The sequence below is a fragment of the Eucyclogobius newberryi genome, unplaced genomic scaffold, assembly GCF_026437365.1.
Source record: "Eucyclogobius newberryi isolate DKJ021-1_F unplaced genomic scaffold, fEucNew1.0.hap1 SCAF_9, whole genome shotgun sequence".
In the NCBI taxonomy this organism is placed as follows: domain Eukaryota; kingdom Metazoa; phylum Chordata; class Actinopteri; order Gobiiformes; family Gobiidae; genus Eucyclogobius; species Eucyclogobius newberryi.
In genome coordinates, this window is record NW_027316532.1 from 14,202,256 (window position 1) to 14,223,890 (window position 21,635).

A 21,635-nucleotide genomic window follows, 5' to 3' on the forward strand; every position below is an offset into this window, starting at 1 on the left:
CACAAAAACAGCTATAAATCCAAACCCTAATATGATAGACTCAAACTTTAAACTATGTATTGTGTAGATTTACAGGTCCTACTTGCCCAGCAAAAAGGGTTTGAATAGCTCTTGCACTTTTTTCGAAACGCACACAACTGTTCATGGGCTGAAAAGGCTTTTGGAGCAATAAAAACGTAAAAACTGCTATAACTCAAAAATTCAATAAGATAAGTTCAAACTTTAAAAGACATGTTGTGCAGATGTACAAGCCCCTCTTGCACAGAAAGTTTGGGTTAGATATCTCTTGTAGTTTCTTCAGAACACACAAATTATCTGAAAATGCTTTTGAAGCAATAGACACAAAAACAGCTATAAATCCAAAACCTAATATGATAGACTCAAACTTTAAACTATTTATTGTGTAGATTTACAGGTCCTACTTGCCCAGCAAAAAGGGTTCGAATAGCTTTTGCACTTTTTTCGAAAACTCACAAACAACTGTTCATGGGCTCAAAAGGCTTTTGGAGCAATAAAAACTTAAAAACTGCTATAACTCAAAAATAAAATAAGATAAGTTCAAACTTTAAAAGACATGTTGTGCAGATGTACAAGCCCCTCTTGCACATAAAGTTTGGGTTAGATATCTCTTGTAGTTTCTTCAGAACACACAAATTATCTGAAAATGCTTTTGAAGCAATAGACACAAAAACAGCTATAAATCCAAAACCTAATATGATAGACTCAAACTTTAAACTATATATTGTGTAGATTTACAGGTCCTACTTGCCCAGCAAAAAAGGTTTGAATAGCTCGTGCACTTTTTTCGAAACGCAAACAACTGTTCATGGGCTGAAAAGGCTTTTGGAGCAATAAAAACGTAAAAACTGCTATAACTCAAAAATTCAATAAGAAAAGTTCAAACTTTAAAAGACATGTTGTGCAGATGTACAAGCCCCTCTTGCACAGAAAGTTTGGGTTAGATATCTCTTGTAGTTTCTTCAGAACACACAAATTATCTAAAAATGCTTTTGAAGCAATAGACACAAAAACAGCTATAAATCCAAAACCTAATATGATAGACTCAAACTTTAAACTATATATTGTGTAGATTTACAGGTCCTACTTGCCCAGCAAAAAGGGTTTGAATAGCTCTTGCACTTTTTTCGAAACTCACAAACAACTGTTCATGGGCTGAAAAGGCTTTTGGAGCAATAAAAACGTTAAAACTGCGTTAACTCAAAAATGCAATAAGATAAGTTCAAACTGTAAAAGACATGTTGTGCAGATGTACAAGCCCCTCTTGCACAGAAAGTTTGGGTTAGATATCTCTTGTAGTTTCTTCAGAACACACAAATGATCTAAAAATGCTTTTGAAGCAATAGACACAAAAACAGCTATAAATCCAAAACCTAATATGATAGACTCCAACTTTGAACTATATATTGTGTAGATTTACAGGTCCTACTTGCCCAGCAAAAAGGGTTCGAATAGCTTTTGCACTTTTTTCGAAAACTCACAAACAACTGTTCATGGGCTGAAAAGGCTTTTGGAGCAATAAAAACTTAAAAACTGCTATAACTCAAAAATGCAATAAGATAAGTTCAAACTTTAAAAAATATGTTGTGCAGATGTACAAGCCCCTCTTGCACAGAAAGTTTGGGTTAGATATCTCTTGTAGTTTCTTCAGAACACACAAATTATCTGAAAATGCTTTTGAAGCAATAGACACAAAAACAGCTATAAATCAAAAACCTAATATGATAGACTCAAACTTTGAACTATGTATTGTGTAGATTTACAGGTCCTACTTGCCCAGCAAAAAGGGTTTGAATAGCTCTTGCACTTTTTTTCGAAACGCACACAACTGTTCATGGGCTGAAAAGGCTTTTGGAGCAATAAAAACTTAAAAACTGCTATAACTCAAAAATGCAATAAGATAAGTTCAAACTTTATAAGACATGTTGTGCAGATGTACAAGCCCCTCTTGCACAGAAAGTTTGGGTTAGATATCTCTTGTAGTTTCTTCAGAACACACAAATTATCTAAAAATGCTTTTGAAGCAATAGACACAAAAACAGCTATAAATCCAAAACCTAATATGATAGACTCAAACTTTAAACTATATATTGTGTAGATTTACAGGTCCTACTTGCCCAGCAAAAAGGGTTTGAATAGCTCTTGCACTTTTTTCGAAACTCACAAACAACTGTTCATGGGCTGAAAAGGCTTTTGGAGCAATAAAAACGTAAAAACTGCTATAACTCAAAAATTCAATAAGATAAGTTCAAACTTTAAAAGATATGTTGTGCAGATGTACAAGCCCCTCTTACACAGAAAGTTTGGGTTAGATATCTCTTGTAGTTTCTTCAGAACACACAAATTATCTGAAAATGTTTTTGAAGCAATAGACACAAAAACAGCTATAAATCCAAAACCTAATATGATAGACTCAAACTTTAAACTATTTATTGTGTAGATTTACAGGTCCTACTTGCCTAGCAAAAAGGGTTTGAATAGCTCTTTCACTTTTTTTCGAAACGCACACAACTGTTTATGGGCTGAAAAGGCTTTTGGAGCAATAAAAACTTAAAACTGCCATAACTCAAAAATGCAATAAGATAAGTTCAAACTTTAAAAGACATGTTCTGCAGATGTACAAGCCCCTCTTGCACAGAAAGTTTGGGTTAGATATCTCTTGTAGTTTCTTCAGAACACACAAATTATCTGAAAATGCTTTTGAAGCAATAGACACAAAAACAGCTATAAATCCAAAACCTAATATGATAGACTCAAACTTTAAACTATATATTGTGTAGATTTACAGGTCCTACTTGCCCAGCAAAAAGGGTTTGAATAGCTCTTGCACTTTTTTCGAAACGCACACAACTGTTCATGGGCTGAAAAGGCTTTTGGAGCAATAAAAACGTTAAAACTGCTATAACTCAAAAATTCAATAAGATAAGTTCAAACTTTAAAAGACATGTTGTGCAGATGTACAAGCCCCTCTTGCACAGAAAGTTTGGGTTAGATATCTCTTGTAGTTTCTTCAGAACACACAAATTATCTGAAAATGCTTTTGAAGCAATAGACACAAAAACAGCTATAAATCCAAAACCTAATATGATAGACTCAAACTTTAAACTATATATTGTGTAGATTTACAGGTCCTACTTCCCCAGCAAAAAGGGTTCGAATAGCTCTTGCACTTTTTTCGAAAACTCACAAACAACTGTTCATGGGCTGAAAAGGCTTTTGGAGCAATAAAAACGTAAAAACTGCTATAACTCAAAAATGCAATAAGATAAGTTCAAACTTTAAAAGACATGTTGTGCAGATGTACAAGCCCCTCTTGCACAGAAAGTTTGGGTTAGATATCTCTTGTAGTTTCTTCAGAACACACAAATGATCTAAAAATGCTTTTGAAGCAATAGACACAAAAACAGCTATAAATCCAAAACCTAATATGATAGACTCCAACTTTAAACTATATATTGTGTAGATTTACAGGTCCTACTTGCCCAGCAAAAAGGGTTCGAATAGCTTTTGCACTTTTTTCGAAAACTCACAAACAACTGTTCATGGGCTGAAAGGGCTTTTGGAGCAATAAAAACTTAAAACTGCTATAACTCAAAAATGCAATAAGATAAGTTCAAACTTTAAAAAATATGTTGTGCAGATGTACAAGCCCCTCTTGCACAGAAAGTTTGGGTTAGATATCTCTTGTAGTTTCTTCAGAACACACAAATTATCTGAAAATGCTTTTGAAGCAATAGACACAAAAACAGCTATAAATCCAAAACCTAATATGATAGACTCAAACTTTAAACTATATATTGTGTAGATTTACAGGTCCTACTTGCCCAGCAAAAAGGGTTCGAATAGCTTTTGCACTTTTTTCGAAAACTCACAAACAACGGTTCATGGGCTGGAAAGGCTTTTGGAGCAATAAAAACGTAAAAACTGCTATAACTCAAAAATGCAATAAGATAAGTTCAAACTTTAAAAGACATGTTGTGCAGATGTACAAGCTCCTCTTGCACAGAAAGTTTGGGTTAGATATCTCTTGTAGTTTCTTCAGAACACACAAATTATCTAAAAATGCTTTTGAAGCAATAGACACAAAAACAGCTATAAATCCAAAACCTAATATGATAGACTCAAACTTTAAACTATATATTGTGTAGATGTACAGGTCCTACTTGCCCAGCAAAAAGGGTTCGAATAGCTTTTGCACTTTTTTAGAAAACTCACAAACAACTGTTCATGGGCTGAAAAGGCTTTTGGAGCAATAAAAACATAAAAACTACTATAACTCAAAAATGCAATAAGATAAGTTCAAACTTTAAAAGACATTTTGTGCAGATGTACAAGCCCCTCTTGCACAGAAAGTTTGGGTTAGATATCTCTTGTAGTTTCTTCAGAACACACAAATTATCTGAAAATGCTTTTGAAGCAATAGACACAAAAACAGCTATAAATCCAAAACCTAATATGATAGACTCAAACTTTAAACTATGTATTGTGTAGATTTACAGGTCCTACTTGCCCAGCAAAAAGGGTTTGAATAGCTCTTGCACTTTTTTCGAAACGCACACAACTGTTCATGGGCTGAAAAGGCTTTTGGAGCAATAAAAACGTAAAAACTGCTATAACTCAAAAATTCAATAAGATAAGTTCAAACTTTAAAAGACATGTTGTGCAGATGTACAAGCCCCTCTTGCACAGAAAGTTTGGGTTAGATATCTCTTGTAGTTTCTTCAGAACACACAAATTATCTGAAAATGTTTTTGAAGCAATAGACACAAAAACAGCTATAAATCCAAAACCTAATATGATAGACTCAAACTTTAAACTATTTATTGTGTAGATTTACAGGTCCTACTTGCCTAGCAAAAAGGGTTTGAATAGCTCTTTCACTTTTTTTCGAAACGCACACAACTGTTCATGGGCTGAAAAGGCTTTTGGAGCAATAAAAACTTAAAACTGCCATAACTCAAAAATGCAATAAGATAAGTTCAAACTTTAAAAGAAATGTTCTGCAGATGTACAAGCCCCTCTTGCACAGAAAGTTTGGGTTAGATATCTCTTGTAGTTTCTTCAGAACACACAAATTATCTGAAAATGCTTTTGAAGCAATAGACACAAAAACAGCTATAAATCCAAAACCTAATATGATAGACTCAAACTTTAAACTATATATTGTGTAGATTTACAGGTCCTACTTGCCCAGCAAAAAGGGTTTGAATAGCTCTTGCACTTTTTTCGAAACTCACAAACAACTGTTCATGGGCTGAAAAGGCTTTTGGAGCAATAAAAACGTAAAAACTGTTATAACTCAAAAATGCAATAAGATAGGTTCAAACTTTAAAAAGATGTTGTGCAGATGTACAAGCCCCTCTTGCACAGAAAGTTTGGGTTAGATATCTCTTGTAGTTTCTTCAGAACACACAAATTATCTGAAAATGCTTTTGAAGCAATAGACACAAAAACAGCTATAAATCCAAAACCTAATATGATAGACTCAAACTTTAAACTATGTATTGTGTAGATTTACAGGTCCTACTTGCCTAGCAAAAAGGGTTTGAATAGCTCTTTCACTTTTTTTCGAAACGCACACAACTGTTCATGGGCTGAAAAGGCTTTTGGAGCAACAAAAACTTAAAAACTGCTATAACTCAAAAATGCAATAAGATAAGTTCAAACTTTAAAAAATATGTTGTGCAGATGTACAAGCCCCTCTTGCACAGAAAGTTTGGGTTAGATATCTCTTGTAGTTTCTTCAGAACACACAAATTATCTGAAAATGCTTTTGAAGCAATAGACACAAAAACAGCTATAAATCCAAAACCTAATATGATAGACTCAAACTTTAAACTATATATTGTGTAGATTTACAGGTCCTACTTGCCCAGCAAAAAGGGTTCGAATAGCTTTTGCACTTTTTTCGAAAACTCACACAACTGTTCATGGGCTGAAAAGGCTTTTGGAGCAATAAAAACTTAAAAACTGCTATAACTCAAAAATGCAATAAGATAAGTTCAAACTTTAAAAGACATGTTGTGCAGATGTACAAGCCCCTCTTGCACAGAAAGTTTGGGTTAGATATCTCTTGTAGTTTCTTCAGAACACACAAATTATCTAAAAATGCTTTTGAAGCAATAGACACAAAAACAGCTATAAATCCAAAACCTAATATGATAGACTCAAACTTTAAACTATATATTGTGTAGATTTACAGGTCCTACTTGCCCAGCAAAAAGGGTTTGAATAGCTCTTGCACTTTTTTCGAAACTCACAAACAACTGTTCATGGGCTGAAAAGGCTTTTGGAGCAATAAAAACGTAAAAAACTGCTATAACTCAAAAATGCAATAAGATAAGTTCAAACTTTAAAAGACATTTTGTGCAGATGTACAAGCCCCTCTTGCACAGAAAGTTTGGGTTAGATATCTCTTGTAGTTTCTTCAGAACACACAAATTATCTGAAAATGCTTTTGAAGCAATAGACACAAAAACAGCTATAAATCCAAAACCTAATATGATAGACTCAAACTTTAAACTATGTATTGTGTAGATTTACAGGTCCTACTTGCCCAGCAAAAAGGGTTTGAATAGCTCTTGCACTTTTTTCGAAACGCACACAACTGTTCATGGGCTGAAAAGGCTTTTGGAGCAATAAAAACGTAAAAACTGCTATAACTCAAAAATTCAATAAGATAAGTTCAAACTTTAAAAGACATGTTGTGCAGATGTACAAGCCCCTCTTGCACAGAAAGTTTGGGTTAGATATCTCTTGTAGTTTCTTCAGAACACACAAATTATCTGAAAATGTTTTTGAAGCAATAGACACAAAAACAGCTATAAATCCAAAACCTAATATGATAGACTCAAACTTTAAACTATTTATTGTGTAGATTTACAGGTCCTACTTGCCTAGCAAAAAGGGTTTGAATAGCTCTTTCACTTTTTTTCGAAACGCACACAACTGTTCATGGGCTGAAAAGGCTTTTGGAGCAATAAAAACTTAAAACTGCCATAACTCAAAAATGCAATAAGATAAGTTCAAACTTTAAAAGAAATGTTCTGCAGATGTACAAGCCCCTCTTGCACAGAAAGTTTGGGTTAGATATCTCTTGTAGTTTCTTCAGAACACACAAATTATCTGAAAATGCTTTTGAAGCAATAGACACAAAAACAGCTATAAATCCAAAACCTAATATGATAGACTCAAACTTTAAACTATATATTGTGTAGATTTACAGGTCCTACTTGCCCAGCAAAAAGGGTTTGAATAGCTCTTGCACTTTTTTCGAAACTCACAAACAACTGTTCATGGGCTGAAAAGGCTTTTGGAGCAATAAAAACGTAAAAACTGTTATAACTCAAAAATGCAATAAGATAGGTTCAAACTTTAAAAAAGATGTTGTGCAGATGTACAAGCCCCTCTTGCACAGAAAGTTTGGGTTAGATATCTCTTGTAGTTTCTTCAGAACACACAAATTATCTGAAAATGCTTTTGAAGCAATAGACACAAAAACAGCTATAAATCCAAAACCTAATATGATAGACTCAAACTTTAAACTATGTATTGTGTAGATTTACAGGTCCTACTTGCCTAGCAAAAAGGGTTTGAATAGCTCTTTCACTTTTTTTCGAAACGCACACAACTGTTCATGGGCTGAAAAGGCTTTTGGAGCAACAAAAACTTAAAAACTGCTATAACTCAAAAATGCAATAAGATAAGTTCAAACTTTAAAAGACATGTTCTGCAGATGTACAAGCCCCTCTTGCACAGAAAGTTTGGGTTAGATATCTCTTGTAGTTTCTTCAGAACACACAAATTATCTGAAAATGCTTTTGAAGCAATAGACACAAAAACAGCTATAAATCCAAAACCTAATATGATAGACTCAAACTTTAAACTATATATTGTGTAGATTTACAGGTCCTACTTGCCCAGCAAAAAGGGTTCGAATAGCTTTTGCACTTTTTTCGAAAACTCACAAACAACTGTTCATGGGCTGAAAGGGCTTTTGGAGCAATAAAAACTTAAAACTGCTATAACTCAAAAATGCAATAAGATAAGTTCAAACTTTAAAAAATATGTTGTGCAGATGTACAAGCCCCTCTTGCACAGAAAGTTTGGGTTAGATATCTCTTGTAGTTTCTTCAGAACACACAAATTATCTGAAAATGTTTTTGAAGCAATAGACACAAAAACAGCTATAAATCCAAAACCTAATATGATAGACTCAAACTTTAAACTATTTATTGTGTAGATTTACAGGTCCTACTTGCCTAGCAAAAAGGGTTTGAATAGCTCTTTCACTTTTTTTCGAAACGCACACAACTGTTCATGGGCTGAAAAGGCTTTTGGAGCAATAAAAACTTAAAACTGCCATAACTCAAAAATGCAATAAGATAAGTTCAAACTTTAAAAGAAATGTTCTGCAGATGTACAAGCCCCTCTTGCACAGAAAGTTTGGGTTAGATATCTCTTGTAGTTTCTTCAGAACACACAAATTATCTGAAAATGCTTTTGAAGCAATAGACACAAAAACAGCTATAAATCCAAAACCTAATATGATAGACTCAAACTTTAAACTATATATTGTGTAGATTTACAGGTCCTACTTGCCCAGCAAAAAGGGTTTGAATAGCTCTTGCACTTTTTTCGAAACTCACAAACAACTGTTCATGGGCTGAAAAGGCTTTTGGAGCAATAAAAACGTAAAAACTGTTATAACTCAAAAATGCAATAAGATAGGTTCAAACTTTAAAAAAGATGTTGTGCAGATGTACAAGCCCCTCTTGCACAGAAAGTTTGGGTTAGATATCTCTTGTAGTTTCTTCAGAACACACAAATTATCTGAAAATGCTTTTGAAGCAATAGACACAAAAACAGCTATAAATCCAAAACCTAATATGATAGACTCAAACTTTAAACTATATATTGTGTAGATGTACAGGTCCTACTTGCCCAGCAAAAAGGGTTCGAATAGCTTTTGCACTTTTTTAGAAAACTCACAAACAACTGTTCATGGGCTGAAAAGGCTTTTGGAGCAATAAAAACATAAAAACTGCTATAACTCAAAAATGCAATAAGATAAGTTCAAACTTTAAAAGACATATTGTGCAGATGTACAAGCCCCTCTTGCACAGAAAGTTTGGGTTAGATATCTCTTGTAGTTTCTTCAGAACACACAAATTATCTGAAAATGCTTTTGAAGCAATAGACACAAAAACAGCTATAAATCCAAAACCTAATATGATAGACTCAAACTTTAAACTATGTATTGTGTAGATTTACAGGTCCTACTTGCACAGCAAAAAGGGTTTGAATAGCTCTTGCTCTTTTTTCGAAACGCACACAACTGTTCATGGGCTGAAAAGGCTTTTGGAGCAATAAAAACGTAAAAACTGCTATAACTCAAACATTCAATAAGATAAGTTCAAACTTTAAAAGACATGTTGTGCAGATGTACAAGCCCCTCTTGCACAGAAAGTTTGGGTTAGATATCTCTTGTAGTTTCTTCAGAACACACAAAATATCTGAAAATGTTTTTGAAGCAATAGACACAAAAACAGCTATAAATCCAAAACCTAATATGATAGACTCAAACTTGAAACTATGTATTGTGTAGATTTACAGGTCCTACTTGCCTAGCAAAAAGGGTTTGAATAGCTCTTTCACTTTTTTTCGAAACGCACACAACTGTTCATGGGCTGAAAAGGCTTTTGGAGCAACAAAAACTTAAAAACTGCTATAACTCAAAAATGCAATAAGATAAGTTCAAACTTTAAAAGACATGTTGTGCAGATGTACAAGCCCCTCTTGCACAGAAAGTTTGGGTTAGATATCTCTTGTAGTTTCTTCAGAACACACAAATTATCTGAAAATGCTTTTGAAGCAATAGACACAAAAACAGCTATAAATCCAAAACCTAATATGATAGACTCAAACTTTAAACTATATATTGTGTAGATTTACAGGTCCTACTTCCCCAGCAAAAAGGGTTTGAATAGCTCTTGCACTTTTTTCGAAAACTCACAAACAACTGTTCATGGGCTGAAAAGGCTTTTGGAGCAATAAAAACGTAAAAACTGCTATAACTCAAAAATGCAATAAGATAAGTTCAAACTTTAAAAGACATGTTGTGCAGATGTACAAGCCCCTCTTGCACAGAAAGTTTGGGTTAGATATCTCTTGTAGTTTCTTCAGAACACACAAATGATCTAAAAATGCTTTTGAAGCAATAGACACAAAAACAGCTATAAATCCAAAACCTAATATGATAGACTCCAACTTTAAACTATATATTGTGTAGATTTACAGGTCCTACTTGCCCAGCAAAAAGGGTTCGAATAGCTTTTGCACTTTTTTCGAAAACTCACAAACAACTGTTCATGGGCTGAAAGGGCTTTTGGAGCAATAAAAACGTAAAAACTGCTATAACTCAAAAATGCAATAAGATAAGTTCAAACTTTAAAAAATATGTTGTGCAGATGTACAAGCCCCTCTTGCACAGAAAGTTTGGGTTAGATATCTCTTGTAGTTTCTTCAGAACACACAAATTATCTGAAAATGCTTTTGAAGCAATAGACACAAAAACAGCTATAAATCCAAAACCTAATATGATAGACTCAAACTTTAAACTATGTATTGTGTAGATTTACAGGTCCTACTTGCCCAGCAAAAAGGGTTTGAATAGCTCTTGCTCTTTTTTCGAAACGCACACAACTGTTCATGGGCTGAAAAGGCTTTTGGAGCAACAAAAACTTAAAAACTGCTATAACTCAAAAATGCAATAAGATAAGTTCAAACTTTAAAAGACATGTTCTGCAGATGTACAAGCCCCTCTTGCACAGAAAGTTTGGGTTAGATATCTCTTGTAGTTTCTTCAGAACACACAAATTATCTGAAAATGCTTTTGAAGCAATAGACACAAAAACAGCTATAAATCCAAAACTTAATATGATAGACTCAAACTTTAAACTATGTATTGTGTAGATTTACAGGTCCTACTTGCCCAGCAAAAAGGGTTTGAATAGCTCTTGCACTTTTTTTCGAAACGCACACAACTGTTCATGGGCTGAAAAGGCTTTTGGAGCAATAAAAACTTAAAAACTGCTATAACTCAAAAATGCAATAAGATAAGTTAAAACTTTAAAAGACATGTTGTGCAGATGTACAAGCCCCTCTTGCACAGAAAGTTTGGGTTAGATATCTCTTGTAGTTTCTTCAGAACACACAAATTATCTGAAAATGCTTTTGAAGCAATAGACACAAAAACAGCTATAAATCCAAAACCTAATATGATAGACTCAAACTTTAAACTATATATTGTGTAGATTTACAGGTCCTACTTGCCCAGCAAAAAGGGTTTGAATAGCTCTTGCACTTTTTTCGAAACTCACAAACAACTGTTCATGGGTTGAAAAGGCTTTTGGAGCAATAAAAACGTTAAAACTGTTATAACTCAAAAATGCAATAAGATAAGTTCAAACTTTAAAAGACATGTTGTGCAGATGTACAAGCCCCTCTTGCACAGAAAGTTTGGGTTAGATATCTCTTGTAGTTTCTTCAGAACACACAAATTATCTGAAAATACTTTTGAAGCAATAGACACAAAAACAGCTATAAATCCAAAACCTAATATGATAGACTCAAACTTTAAACTATATATTGTGTAGATTTACAGGTCCTACTTGCCCAGCAAAAAGGGTTTGAATAGCTCTTGCACTTTTTTCGAAACTCACAAACAACTGTTCATGGGCTGAAAAGGCTTTTGGAGCAATAAAAACTTAAAACTGCCATAACTCAAAAATGCAATAAGATAAGTTCAAACTTTAAAAGACATGTTCTGCAGATGTACAAGCCCCTCTTGCACAGAAAGTTTGGGTTAGATATCTCTTGTAGTTTCTTCAGAACACACAAATTATCTGAAAATGCTTTTGAAGCAATAGACACAAAAACAGCTATAAATCCAAAACCTAATATGATAGACTCAAACTTTAAACTATATATTGTGTAGATTTACAGGTCCTACTTGCCCAGCAAAAAGGGTTCGAATAGCTTTTGCACTTTTTTCGAAAACTCACAAACAACTGTTCATGGGCTCAAAAGGCTTTTGGAGCAATAAAAACTTAAAAACTGCTATAACTCAAAAATGCAATAAGATAAGTTCAAACTTTAAAAGACATGTTGTGCAGATGTACAAGCCCCTCTTGCACATAAAGTTTGGGTTAGATATCTCTTGTAGTTTCTTCAGAACACACAAATTATCTGAAAATGCTTTTGAAGCAATAGACACAAAAACAGCTATAAATCCAAAACCTAATATGATAGACTCAAACTTTAAACTATATATTGTGTAGATTTACAGGTCCTACTTGCCCAGCAAAAAAGGTTTGAATAGCTCGTGCACTTTTTTCGAAACGCAAACAACTGTTCATGGGCTGAAAAGTCTTTTGGAGCAATAAAAACGTAAAAACTGCTATAACTCAAAAATTCAATAAGATAAGTTCAAACTTTAAAAGACATGTTGTGCAGATGTACAAGCCCCTCTTGCACAGAAAGTTTGGGTTAGATATCTCTTGTAGTTTCTTCAGAACACACAAATTATCTAAAAATGCTTTTGAAGCAATAGACACAAAAACAGCTATAAATCCAAAACCTAATATGATAGACTCAAACTTTAAACTATATATTGTGTAGATTTACAGGTCCTACTTACCCAGCAAAAAGGGTTTGAATAGCTCTTGCACTTTTTTCGAAACGCACACAACTGTTCATGGGCTGAAAAGGCTTTTGGAGCAATAAAAACGTAAAAACTGCTATAACTCAAAAATTCAATAAGATAAGTTCAAACTTTAAAAGACATGTTGTGCAGATGTACAAGCCCCTCTTGCACAGAAAGTTTGGGTTAGATATCTCTTGTAGTTTCTTCAGAACACACAAAATATCTGAAAATGTTTTTGAAGCAATAGACACAAAAACAGCTATAAATCCAAAACCTAATATGATAGACTCAAACTTTAAACTATGTATTGTGTAGATTTACAGGTCCTACTTGCCTAGCAAAAAGGGTTTGAATAGCTCTTGCACTTTTTTTCGAAACGCACACAACTGTTCATGGGCTGAAAAGGCTTTTGGAGCAATAAAAACTTAAAAACTGCTATAACTCAAAAATGCAATAAGATAAGTTCAAACTTTAAAAGACATGTTCTGCAGATGTACAAGCCCCTCTTGCACAGAAAGTTTGGGTTAGATATCTCTTGTAGTTTCTTCAGAACACACAAATTATCTGAAAATGCTTTTGAAGCAATAGACACAAAAACAGCTATAAATCCAAAACCTAATATGATAGACTCAAACTTTAAACTATGTATTGTGTAGATTTACAGGTCCTACTTGCCCTGCAAAAAGGGTTTGAATAGCTCTTGCACTTTTTTCGAAACGCACACAACTGTTCATGGGCTGAAAAGGCTTTTGGAGCAATAAAAACGTAAAAACTGCTATAACTCAAAAATTCAATTAGATAAGTTCAAACTTTAAAAGACATGTTGTGCAGATGTACAAGCCCCTCTTGCACAGAAAGTTTGGGTTAGATATCTCTTGTAGTTTCTTCAGAACACACAAATTATCTGAAAATGCTTTTGAAGCAATAGACACAAAAACAGCTATAAATCCAAAACCTAATATGATAGACTCAAACTTTAAACTATATATTGTGTAGATTTACAGGTCCTACTTGCCCAGCAAAAAAGGTTTGAATAGCTCTTGCACTTTTTTCGAAACTCACAAACAACTGTTCATGGGCTGAAAAGGCTTTTGGAGCAATAAAAACGTTAAAACTGTTATAACTCAAAAATGCAATAAGATAAGTTCAAACTTTAAAAGACATGTTGTGCAGATGTACAAGCCCCTCTTGCACAGAAAGTTTGGGTTAGATATCTCTTGTAGTTTCTTCAGAACACACAAATTATCTGAAAATGCTTTTGAAGCAATAGACACAAAAACAGCTATAAATCCAAAACCTAATATGATAGACTCAAACTTTAAACTATATATTGTGTAGATTTACAGGTCCTACTTGCCCAGCAAAAAGGGTTTGAATAGCTCTTGCACTTTTTTCGAAACTCACAAACAACTGTTCATGGGCTGAAAAGGCTTTTGGAGCAATAAAAACGTTAAAACTGCTATAACTCAAAAATGCAATAAGATAAGTTCAAACTTTAAAAGACATGTTGTGCAGATGTACAAGCCCCTCTTGCACAGAAAGTTTGGGTTAGATATCTCTTGTAGTTTCTTCAGAACACACAAATTATCTGAAAATGCTTTTGAAGCAATAGACACAAAAACAGCTATAAATCCAAAACCTAATATGATAGACTCAAACTTTAAACTATATATTGTGTAGATTTACAGGTCCTACTTGCCCAGCAAAAAGGGTTTGAATAGCTCTTGCACTTTTTTTCGAAACGCACACAACTGTTCATGGGCTGAAAAGGCTTTTGGAGCAATAAAAACTTAAAAACTGCTATAACTCAAAAATGCAATAAGATAAGTTCAAACTTTAAAAGACATGTTCTGCAGATGTACAAGCCCCTCTTGCACAGAAAGTTTGGGTTAGATATCTCTTGTAGTTTCTTCAGAACACACAAATTATCTGAAAATGTTTTTGAAGCAATAGACACAAAAACAGCTATAAATCCAAAACCTAATATGATAGACTCAAACTTTAAATTATGTATTGTGTAGATTTACAGGTCCTACTTGCCTAGCAAAAAGGGTTTGAATAGCTCTTTCACTTTTTTTCGAAACGCACACAACTGTTCATGGGCTGAAAAGGCTTTTGGAGCAATAAAAACGTAAAAACTGCTATAACTCAAAAATTCAATAAGATAAGTTCAAACTTTAAAAGACATGTTGTGCAGATGTACAAGCCCCTCTTGCACAGAAAGTTTGGGTTAGATATCTCTTGTAGTTTCTTCAGAACACACAAATTATCTGAAAATGTTTTTGAAGCAATAGACACAAAAACAGCTATAAATCCAAAACCTAATATGATAGACTCAAACTTTAAACTATTTATTGTGTAGATTTACAGGTCCTACTTGCCTAGCAAAAAGGGTTTGAATAGCTCTTTCACTTTTTTTCGAAACGCACACAACTGTTCATGGGCTGAAAAGGCTTTTGGAGCAATAAAAACTTAAAACTGCCATAACTCAAACATGCAATAAGATAAGTTCAAACTTTAAAAGACATGTTCTGCAGATGTACAAGCCCCTCTTGCACAGAAAGTTTGGGTTAGATATCTCTTGTAGTTTCTTCAGAACACACAAATGATCTAAAAATGCTTTTGAAGCAATAGACACAAAAACAGCTATAAATCCAAAACCTAATATGATAGACTCCAACTTTGAACTATATATTGTGTAGATTTACAGGTCCTACTTGCCCAGCAAAAAGGGTTCGAATAGCTTTTGCACTTTTTTCGAAAACTCACAAACAACTGTTCATGGGCTGAAAAGGCTTTTGGAGCAATAAAAACTTAAAAACTGCTATAACTCAAAAATGCAATAAGATAAGTTCAAACTTTAAAAAATATGTTGTGCAGATGTACAAGCCCCTCTTGCACAGAAAGTTTGGGTTAGATATCTCTTGTAGTTTCTTCAGAACACACAAATTATCTGAAAATGCTTTTGAAGCAATAGACACAAAAACAGCTATAAATCAAAAACCTAATATGATAGACTCAAACTTTAAACTATGTATTGTGTAGATTTACAGGTCCTACTTGCCCAGCAAAAAGGGTTTGAATAGCTCTTGCTCTTTTTTCGAAACGCACACAACTGTTCATGGGCTGAAAAGGCTTTTGGAGCAATAAAAACGTAAAAACTGCTATAACTCAAAAATTCAATAAGATAAGTTCAAACTTTAAAAGACATGTTGTGCAGATGTACAAGCCCCTCTTGCACAGAAAGTTTGGGTTAGATATCTCTTGTAGTTTCTTCAGAACACACAAAATATCTGAAAATGTTTTTGAAGCAATAGACACAAAAACAGCTATAAATCCAAAACCTAATATGATAGACTCAAACTTTAAACTATGTATTGTGTAGATTTACAGGTCCTACTTGCCTAGCAAAAAGGGTTTGAATAGCTCTTTCACTTTTTTTCGAAACGCACACAACTGTTCATGGGCTGAAAAGGCTTTTGGAGCAATAAAAACTTAAAAACTGCTATAACTCAAAAATGCAATAAGATAAGTTCAAACTTTAAAAGACATGTTCTGCAGATGTACAAGCCCCTCTTGCACAGAAAGTTTGGGTTAGATATCTCTTGTAGTTTCTTCAGAACACACAAATTATCTGAAAATGCTTTTGAAGCAATAGACACAAAAACAGCTATAAATCCAAAACCTAATATGATAGACTCAAACTTTAAACTATGTATTGTGTAGATTTACAGGTCCTACTTGCCCTGCAAAAAGGGTTTGAATAGCTCTTGCACTTTTTTCGAAACGCACACAACTGTTCATGGGCTGAAAAGGCTTTTGGAGCAATAAAAACGTAAAAACTGCTATAACTCAAAAATTCAATTAGATAAGTTCAAACTTTAAAAGACATGTTGTGCAGATGTACAAGCCCCTCTTGCACAGAAAGTTTGGGTTAGATATCTCTTGTAGTTTCTTCAGAACACACAAATTATCTGAAAATGCTTTTGAAGCAATAGACACAAAAACAGCTATAAATCCAAAACCTAATATGATAGACTCAAACTTTAAACTATATATTGTGTAGATTTACAGGTCCTACTTGCCCAGCAAAAAAGGTTTGAATAGCTCTTGCACTTTTTTCGAAACTCACAAACAACTGTTCATGGGCTGAAAAGGCTTTTGGAGCAATAAAAACGTTAAAACTGTTATAACTCAAAAATGCAATAAGATAAGTTCAAACTTTAAAAGACATGTTGTGCAGATGTACAAGCCCCTCTTGCACAGAAAGTTTGGGTTAGATATCTCTTGTAGTTTCTTCAGAACACACAAATTATCTGAAAATGCTTTTGAAGCAATAGACACAAAAACAGCTATAAATCCAAAACCTAATATGATAGACTCAAACTTTAAACTATATATTGTGTAGATTTACAGGTCCTACTTGCCCAGCAAAAAGGGTTTGAATAGCTCTTGCACTTTTTTCGAAACTCACAAACAACTGTTCATGGGCTGAAAAGGCTTTTGGAGCAATAAAAACGTTAAAACTGCTATAACTCAAAAATGCAATAAGATAAGTTCAAACTTTAAAAGACATGTTGTGCAGATGTACAAGCCCCTCTTGCACAGAAAGTTTGGGTTAGATATCTCTTGTAGTTTCTTCAGAACACACAAATTATCTGAAAATGCTTTTGAAGCAATAGACACAAAAACAGCTATAAATCCAAAACCTAATATGATAGACTCAAACTTTAAACTATATATTGTGTAGATTTAAAGGTCCTACTTGCCCAGCAAAAAGGGTTTGAATAGCTCTTGCACTTTTTTTCGAAACGCACACAACTGTTCATGGGCTGAAAAGGCTTTTGGAGCAATAAAAACTTAAAAACTGCTATAACTCAAAAATGCAATAAGATAAATTCAAACTTTAAAAGACATGTTGTGCAGATGTACAAGCCCCTCTTGCACAGAAAGTTTGGGTTAGATATCTCTTGTAGTTTCTTCAGAACACACAAATTATCTGAAAATGTTTTTGAAGCAATAGACACAAAAACAGCTATAAATCCAAAACCTAATATGATAGACTCAAACTTTAAATTATGTATTGTGTAGATTTACAGGTCCTACTTGCCTAGCAAAAAGGGTTTGAATAGCTCTTTCACTTTTTTTCGAAACGCACACAACTGTTCATGGGCTGAAAAGGCTTTTGGAGCAATAAAAACTTAAAACTGCCATAACTCAAAAATGCAATAAGATAAGTTCAAACTTTAAAAGACATGTTGTGCAGATGTACAAGCCCCTCTTGCACAGAAAGTTTGGGTTAGATATCTCTTGTAGTTTCTTCAGAACACACAAATTATCTGAAAATGCTTTTGAAGCAATAGACACAAAAACAGCTATAAATCCAAAACCTAATATGATAGACTCAAACTTTAAACTATATATTGTGTAGATTTACAGGTCCTACTTGCCCAGCAAAAAGGGTTTGAATAGCTCTTGCACTTTTTTCGAAACTCACAAACAACTGTTCATGGGCTGAAAAGGCTTTTGGAGCAATAAAAACGTTAAAACTGCTATAACTCAAAAATGCAATAAGATAAGTTCAAACTTTAAAAGACATGTTGTGCAGATGTACAAGCCCCTCTTGCACAGAAAGTTTGGGTTAGATATCTCTTGTAGTTTCTTCAGAACACACAAATGATCTAAAAATGCTTTTGAAGCAATAGACACAAAAACAGCTATAAATCCAAAACCTAATATGATAGACTCCAACTTTAAACTATATATTGTGTAGATTTACAGGTCCTACTTGCCCAGCAAAAAGGGTTCGAATAGCTTTTGCACTTTTTTCGAAAACTCACAAACAACTGTTCATGGGCTGAAAAGGCTTTTGGAGCAATAAAAACTTAAAAACTGCTATAACTCAAAAATGCAATAAGATAAGTTCAAACTTTAAAAAATATGTTGTGCAGATGTACAAGCCCCTCTTGCACAGAAAGTTTGGGTTAGATATCTCTTGTAGTTTCTTCAGAACACACAAATTATCTGAAAATGCTTTTGAAGCAATAGACACAAAAACAGCTATAACTCAAAAACCTAATATGATAGACTCAAACTTTGAACTATGTATTGTGTAGATTTACAGGTCCTACTTGCCCAGCAAAAAGGGTTTGAATAGCTCTTGCACTTTTTTTCGAAACGCACACAACTGTTCATGGGCTGAAAAGGCTTTTGGAGCAATAAAAACTTAAAAACTGCTATAACTCAAAAATGCAATAAGATAAGTTCAAACTTTAAAAGACATGTTGTGCAGATGTACAAGCCCCTCTTGCACAGAAAGTTTGGGTTAGATATCTCTTGTAGTTTCTTCAGAACACACAAATTATCTAAAAATGCTTTTGAAGCAATAGACACAAAAACAGCTATAAATCCAAAACCTAATATGATAGACTCAAACTTTAAACTATTTATTGTGTAGATTTACAGGTCCTACTTGCCTAGCAAAAAGGGTTTGAATAGCTCTTTCACTTTTTTTCGAAACGCACACAACTGTTCATGGGCTGAAAAGGCTTTTGGAGCAATAAAAACTTAAAAACTGCCATAACTCAAAAATGCAATAAGATAAGTTCAAACTTTAAAAGACATGTTCTGCAGATGTACAAGCCCCTCTTGCACAGAAAGTTTGGGTTAGATATCTCTTGTAGTTTCTTCAGAACACACAAATTATCTGAAAATGCTTTTGAAGCAATAGACACAAAAACAGCTATAAATCCAAAACCTAATATGATAGACTCAAACTTTAAACTATATATTGTGTAGATTTACAGGTCCTACTTGCCCAGCAAAAAGGGTTCGAATAGCTTTTGCACTTTTTTCGAAAACTCACAAACAACTGTTCATGGGCTGAAAAGGCTTTTGGAGCAATAAAAACTTAAAAACTGCTATAACTCAAAAATGCAATAAGATAAGTTCAAACTTTAAAAAATATGTTGTGCAGATGTACAAGCCCCTCTTGCACAGAAAGTTTGGGTTAGATATCTCTTGTAGTTTCTTCAGAAAACACAAATTATCTGAAAATGCTTTTGAAGCAATAGACACAAAAACAGCTATAAATCAAAAACCTAATATGATAGACTCAAACTTTAAACTATGTATTGTGTAGATTTACAGGTCCTACTTGCCCAGCAAAAAGGGTTTGAATAGCTCTTGCTCTTTTTTCGAAACGCACACAACTGTTCATGGGCTGAAAAGGCTTTTGGAGCAATAAAAACGTAAAAACTGCTATAACTCAAAAATTCAATAAGATAAGTTCAAACTTTAAAAGACATGTTGTGCAGATGTACAAGCCCCTCTTGCACAGAAAGTTTGGGTTAGATATCTCTTGTAGTTTCTTCAGAACACACAAAATATCTGAAAATGTTTTTGAAGCAATAGACACAAAAACAGCTATAAATCCAAAACCTAATATGATAGACTCAAACTTTAAACTATGTATTGTGTAGATTTACAGGTCCTACTTGCCTAGCAAAAAGGGTTTGAATAGCTCTTTCACTTTTTTTCGAAACGCACACAACTGTTCATGGGCTGAAAAGGCTTTTGGAGCAATAAAAACTTAAAAACTGCTATAACTCAAAAATGCAATAAGATAAGTTCAAACTTTAAAAGACATGTTCTGCAGATGTACAAGCCCCTCTTGCACAGAAAGTTTGGGTTAGATATCTCTTGTAGTTTCTTCAGAACACACAAATTATCTGAAAATGCTTTTGAAGCAATAGACACAAAAACAGCTATAAATCCAAAACCTAATATGATAGACTCAAACTTTAAACTATATATTGTGTAGATTTACAGGTCCTACTTGCCCAGCAAAAAAGGTTTGAATAGCTCTTGCACTTTTTTCGAAACTCACAAACAACTGTTCATGGGCTGAAAAGGCTTTTGGAGCAATAAAAACGTTAAAACTGTTATAACTCAAAAATGCAATAAGATAAGTTCAAACTTTAAAAGACATGTTGTGCAGATGTACAAGCCCCTCTTGCACAGAAAGTTTGGGTTAGATATCTCTTGTAGTTTCTTCAGAACACACAAATTATCTGAAAATGCTTTTGAAGCAATAGACACAAAAACAGCTATAAATCCAAAACCTAATATGATAGACTCAAACTTTAAACTATATATTGTGTAGATTTACAGGTCCTACTTGCCCAGCAAAAAGGGTTTGAATAGCTCTTGCACTTTTTTCGAAACTCACAAACAACTGTTCATGGGCTGAAAAGGCTTTTGGAGCAATAAAAACGTTAAAACTGCTATAACTCAAAAATGCAATAAGATAAGTTCAAACTTTAAAAGACATGTTGTGCAGATGTACAAGCCCCTCTTGCACAGAAAGTTTGGGTTAGATATCTCTTGTAGTTTCTTCAGAACACACAAATTATCTGAAAATGCTTTTGAAGCAATAGACACAAAAACAGCTATAAATCCAAAACCTAATATGATAGACTCAAACTTTAAACTATATATTGTGTAGATTTACAGGTCCTACTTGCCCAGCAAAAAGGGTTTGAATAGCTCTTGCACTTTTTTTCGAAACGCACACAACTGTTCATGGGCTGAAAAGGCTTTTGGAGCAATAAAAACTTAAAAACTGCTATAACTCAAAAATGCAATAAGATAAGTTCAAACTTTAAAAGACATGTTGTGCAGATGTACAAGCCCCTCTTGCACAGAAAGTTTGGGTTAGATATCTCTTGTAGTTTCTTCAGAACACACAAATTATCTGAAAATGTTTTTGAAGCAATAGACACAAAAACAGCTATAAATCCAAAACCTAATATGATAGACTCAAACTTTAAATTATGTATTGTGTAGATTTACAGGTCCTACTTGCCTAGCAAAAAGGGTTTGAATAGCTCTTTCACTTTTTTTCGAAACG